The sequence below is a fragment of the Mus musculus genome, chromosome 12 (genome assembly GCF_000001635.26).
Source record: "Mus musculus strain C57BL/6J chromosome 12, GRCm38.p6 C57BL/6J".
Lineage (NCBI taxonomy): Eukaryota > Metazoa > Chordata > Mammalia > Rodentia > Muridae > Mus > Mus musculus.
Genome location: NC_000078.6, coordinates 17,943,580 through 17,949,626, shown reverse-complemented (window position 1 = coordinate 17,949,626; position 6,047 = coordinate 17,943,580). Strand labels below are relative to the sequence as shown.

Below are 6,047 nucleotides of genomic sequence, written 5' to 3'. Positions count from 1 at the left end.
TGTTTCCCTGGACATTTTACATCAGTGAATGTTTTATCTAAATTTTCTTTGTTATTTAATTATGTAGAGATTTGTGTGTGTGTGTGTGTGTGTGTGTGTGTGTGTGTGTGTGTGTGTGCGTACACACACACACACACACACACACACACACACACACACACACACAGATGCACGCAATTGAGTGCATTGCACAAGGAAGGTAAAGAGGCGATTGGTTTCCTGGAGCTGGCCTTACATTTGTTTGGGAGCTGCCTGATGGAGGTGTTGGGAACTGAACTCCCGTCCTCTGGAAGAGCATAAAATGCTGTTAACCACTGAGCCATCTCTCTAGCCCCCTCTCTTTGTTTTTAATCAAATAAACCCTATAGTGAACTATCATTGCAAAATGGTTAAAATAAAAACAGTGACACACCAAACACTGGCAAAGGTTCACAGTGACTGAATTTCTCATAAATTGTGGGTGTGGATATACAATGTCCCAGCCACCTGTAACAGCAACTTTTGGTTGTCAACTTGACTTCATCTAGAATGAAGTAAAACCCAAGCTGCTGGGAACACCTGTGAGAACTTTTTTTCTTTTGAAGTGGGAAGTCTCATTTTTAATCCAGGTTTTCCAAGGTGGGAAGACCAGCTTGTAATCTAGATCCTTTGAGATGAGAAGGTCCACCTTTTATCTGGCTACACTTTCCCATGGCAGCCTATAGAAAGAACATGGAGGGGCTGGTGAGATGGCTCAGTGTGTTAGAGCACCCGACTGCTCTTCCGAAGGTCCAGAGTTCAAATCCCAGCAACCACATGGTGGTTCACAACCATCCGTAACAAGATCTGACCCCCTCTTCTGGAGTGTCTGAAGACAGCTACAATGTACTTACATATAATAAATAAATAAATAAATCTTTTTTAAAAAAAAGAAAAGAAAGAACATGGAAAAGGGAAGCTTTTGCTCGTTGCCTGCTTGCCCTTGCTCTCACTGGCAAGCTCATTCCTACACTGGCTTTGTATGTCTTCAGGATTCCAGTGTCTACTGAAGACCAGCTGAGAGGCCCATCGTCATGAACTGAAAAACTACTAGATTCCTGGACCAGTAGACAGCCGTTGTTGGACTAACTAGACCACAGCCTGGAAGACACTATAATAAATCCCCCTTTTATGTCTCTGTATAGGTTTGCTCTCTGTTCAGGTCTCCTAATACTCCTTCCTAGAAAACAGTTCAGCTGTTTTGTAAGAAACAAAACATAGCACACTGCAGGTACTAATGGGGGGCAAGGGAAGGAGGGGGAAGGGAGGATAGCCCACTTCCGGCCAGAGTTCCTCCTATGCTCTGGGCAGGCAGACGCAGGAGGGCTGCCAGACGCTTTCCACCCAGACCCGGGTGGGCATCTAAGCCACTGACCACACTCGAAGGGGGGTTGTTGTTGGTGGTGGTGGAAAAGGGACAGCCCCTTACCTGGGGCCCCGGGACGACACCCTGTAGCACTGGGTTTATGGGAGTGAGGGCTGATGGAGAGAGGTTCAAATGCAGGCGAGAGTAAGCACAGCAGGCCTAGATGAACAGAGACAGTCTATGGTTTTAGAGCTTTATTATCAAAAGGCAGGGAGAATGAGAAAAGGTAGAAAGAGAGAGAGACCAGCCATGGCCAAGAGGAGAGAAAGGGGAAAAGAAGAGAGAGAAGAAAGTCTAGAGTAAGAGGGAGTGAGTAAGAGGTTAGAGAGAGAGAGGAGAGGAGAGGAGAGGGGAGGGGAGGGGAGGGGAGGGGAGAGTAAGTGTAAGGGGAGTAAGAGCAAGAGAGCAAGAGAATGAGGAGGGGCCAAACAGCCCCTCTTATGGTATGCTGTTATCTTTACTGTTGCTAGGTAACTGGGGAGGAGTTTAACCTGAAGGTCAGAAGCTTGGGGCATTGGCTATTTGACTAAAGCCATGCTTCTCTTTTGAGGGCTGTGGGGGCGGTAACTTTGACAGGAGCCAGAGTTCCAGGAGACATGAGAGAACTTCTGTCCCATGTAAGTCAATTATCACCACTGGGTCCCGGGGTTACACCTCAGCTTGACTGGAGACCAGACTGTCAGTGTATAGCCCAATGCCCAACAGCACACAGGCTGGTAAGATGGCTAAGTGGGTAATGGTACTTGATAACCTGAGGCTAAAACCCAGGATCGATGTAGCAAAACTGACTCCTTCAATTTGTCTTCTGACCTCCACATTCATACACTCCACCTATGAAAGAAGTAAATGAATAAAATTTTAAAACAAACAATTGAGCTGAGCATACAATTGCTGTGAAGTCCAACCATCATGCTCCCGGGCAGTTATCCCACAGACATGGAAACTCATGTTCACAGATACACCTTTTTGTAAGTGTTCACAATGATTGTGTGTAATGGCCATAAGGGCTGTCCAGATGTCCTTCAATAGTGACTTGGTAATTCAGCTGACATGCACTGGTGCTGTGGAATGCAGCTTAGCCATAAAGAGTCCCTAGGGAATTCTATGGAGTGAAAAAATATCCCAAAAAGGAAGAGAGGAAAAGAGAGAGAGAGAGAGAAAGGTATGTGATTATTAAAAGGCAATGGGAGGCTCTTGAGGGAGCTGGAACCATCTTGAGAATTGAGGGGGGGGTGAGACAGGGTTTCTCTGTGTAGCCCTGGCTATCCTTGAACTTACCCTGAAGACCAGGCTCGCCTCCAACTCAGAAATCCACCTCCCAAGTGCTGGGATTAAAGGTGTGCACCACTACTGCCTGGCTTACTTGAAATTTTACAAGTGTCATTTATTTGTTTATTTCCAGGATAGGGTGTATATAGCCCAAAGTGGACCCAAACTTCATGCTTGCTGTTCAGAGGATGACGATGACCTTAAATTTATGATCCTCCTGCCTCCACCTCTGAGTTCTGGGACTATAGATGTGTGCAACCATGCCTAGTTTTATGTAGCACTGAGTACCCCACCCAGGGTGTCATGAAAGTTAGGCAAGCCCTCGACCAAATTCGCTACATGCCAGCCCAAATATGATTTATTTTTGTAACTACAAGGGAGATTTTGCTTTAAAAATAAACCTCTTCATATTAGTAGCAGTTGCTTAAGCCTTGCTAAGCTGGAGCCTGAAGAACTTTCTTGGGCTGCTAAGGGGTGGTGAGAAGGCCGGCACTTCTATTGCAAATGAGGACTTCTAAATTTCTACCCAACAACTTCCATCTCCACCTGGGTTGGTGACACATGGTTTCTGAGAGTCACCTGCAACCTCAAAAGCCCCAAGGATGCCTGTACCTCACGAACTGTAGGCACAGGTTCTTGTTCTTTGCCCTCACCTCTTTCTGAAATCCCTGGCTGCTAGAAGATGTATCAGTTGCTAGAAGATGTATCTGCTGCTGGAAAATGTATCAGTTTCTAGAAGATATATCTGCTGCTGGAAGATGTATCTGCTGCTGGAAAATGTATCTGCTGCTGGAATATGTTTCAAATACTGGAAGATGTATCTGCTGCTGGAAGATGCTTCAGATGCTGGAAGATGTATCTGCTGCTGGAAGATGTATCAGTTGCTAGAAGATATATCTGCTGCTGGAAGATGTATCAGTTGCTGGAAGATGTATCTGCTGCTGGAAGATGTATCTGCTGCTGGAAGATGTTTCAGATACTGGAAGATGTATCTGCTGCTGGAAGATGTTTCAGATACTGGAAGATGTATCTGCTGCTGGAAGATGTTTCAGATACTGGAAGATGTATCTGCTGATGGAAGATGTATCTGTTGCTGGAAGATGTATCAGTTGCTGGAAGATGTATCTGCTGCTGGAAGATGTATCAACTGCTGGAAGATGTATCTGCTGCTGGAAGATATCAGTTGCTGGAAGATGTATCTGCTGCTGGAAGATGAATCAGTTGCTGGAAGATGTATTTGCTGCTGGTGTTCCTGTGCATACCCATCTACAAGTCTCTTTATAATAATCTCTGTCCCTTTCCTACTCCAAACATTCTCTTTGGCTCTATCAGGGCCAGGTCTCTCCTTGTTGCATAATCATGACATGTTTGTTTTTCAGAGGTTGCCTTGCCTGAATTTTGTAACCAGCTCCCTCATGAAGGATAGGACCCATCTCATTGCTAAGTTTTCCCTCCTGAATTCACATGAGCATGTCTGTTCTGCCCACGACTGAGCTGTATCTGAGAGTAAGGAAGAGGGTTAGTTAATACTTACTTGTACTCAGGCTCTTGGGTGAGGCTCTGTGGGGCTTGTATCTTCTGGAGCAAAGTCAAGAAGCAGCCCCACATGTCAGTATCCACACATGCTGCCCTAGGTGTGCTGAGGTAGCCTTTTCATCAGTCTAGTCTAGACTGACAGCACCTCCTCTCCTGCCTCCTCACTTGGGAAATGTCACTGAGCTTTTTGGGGAAAGCGGGAGCTGAGAATTTCCTAGGTCTGTGCCACTTTGTTTAGTTGAAGTGGGCCTGAATCTTTTCTGATGTTGGCAATAAGGACATGTTGCTGTCTTGGATTACCCACTTCTAGGTCTTGCTACTAGGGAAGAAAGGTGCTTTCTCAGCTGCAAGTGAGTAGCTCAAAAGAGAAAACTGTGTCCAACAGAAACCCCCAAAGGAGGAAGGACAGGACACTCAGGACTTAATATGGAGGCGCCAATTGCGCTGTGGAAGGCAGGTGATGAAATTGCTTCATATCAGTTCTGGTTTCTGTTTTAAAACATTTGGTTTGTTGCTATGAAAACAAATATATGGAAAGAATGCAGGTCAGTGACACAAAAGGCATTTCTTCTTCCTAACTTTAGATGCTGTTTCCCTCTACCCTTTGACAAGTCACTGGCCAGCAGAGGAGACAGACATGGGAGGGCAGCCAATGCTCTTTCTGGAGAAGAGGCCTCAACCCAAGCTCACAAGGTGTGTGTGGTGGGTCGGGTGCAATTTTAAACTAATTGATGAACTGCTATGGGGAATCTATTCATTAAAACACACTCTTGGTACTGATGAAACCCTAAGCTACAGGGGCCAGTAGGAGGCATGGAGATGCTGGCCAAGGGGACAATCTTCATGGTTCTGTGTGATTCACCAGTCTGTCTACTGGAGACAGGGAACAGCACAGTCTTGGTCGCAGGGAGAGTTTCACTGTGACTGCCTGTCTATTTAAAGCTCATGAGGAAACACAAAGAGGAAACAATTGTCCCATAGGATAGTCTTCTGTAATGTCACTGCTACAGACCCTTCTGCATGGGACTCATTAAAGGTCTGGCTCTGAGGACCAAAATGGGGCAAGGGTGTCTGGGATGGAGTAGAAGTGCAGGAACAGCGTGGCCCTTCTAAGTCCCTCCCTTGTTAAAGAGAAGGTTTAACTTACATTGATGTATTAGGTCTATATTTTGCTGTGAGAAAAGATATCCCATACAAATCAGAGACCTTTTAAAGCAGGTGAACTGTGGGTTAGACTCCTAGGTTCCAACCTGGCCTCAGAGCACACAGCAGAGGGACAACTGCAGTCCCAGGTGAGCTCCCTAAGGGCCCTCTCCCCACCCTGAGGGAGGTGACTTCCTCATAGTCTCTGCCAGGATGGAAGCCCATTCCACCCCGGTACTCCTTGCAATGCCATCCTTTCTGAGACCAAAAATTTCTCTTTTCTCATACAAAACCCATAGACAGTCCATTGTTGTGCCTCCTCTGCTGATCCCAGTTCTCAGACAGGCAGGCCCACCTCAGTAACAACTCTGGAGTAGGCGAGTGGGCAGAGGAGGCAGTGAGATGGGCTCGTGTGTGTGTGTGTGTGTGTGTGTGAGAGAGAGAGAGAGAGAGAGAGAGAGAGAGAGAGAGAGAGAGAGAGTGAGTGAGAGACAGAGACAGACAGAGACAGAGACAGACAGACAGACAGACAGACAGACAGACAGACAGACAGAAGGTGAGAGCACTGAGCACCTATCTCAGTGTGTCTTGAGAAACTCTTGGGACTGATTCTCCCTCCATTACTTTCTGGCCAGTCTGTGTTGGAGACCAGCAGTTGGCATGGTGGGAAATAGGATGGGATGAGTGGGCCATTTCTTTACTTCAGCCCAATGTT

At 46.4% G+C, this 6,047-nt stretch overlaps 1 long non-coding RNA gene across 1 annotated transcript; it reads right to left on the bottom strand.

Moving 5' to 3' along the window:
* Positions 1–1,386: 1,386 nt before the first annotated feature.
* LOC115488003 lies at positions 1,387–5,800 on the bottom strand. Its single transcript, XR_003950240.1, has 3 exons — positions 4,188–5,800; positions 3,307–3,858; positions 1,387–2,215 (listed from the first exon to the last, which is right to left on the bottom strand). It is a non-coding gene; the product is annotated as an uncharacterized LOC115488003 (long non-coding RNA).
* Positions 5,801–6,047: the final 247 nt, after the last annotated feature.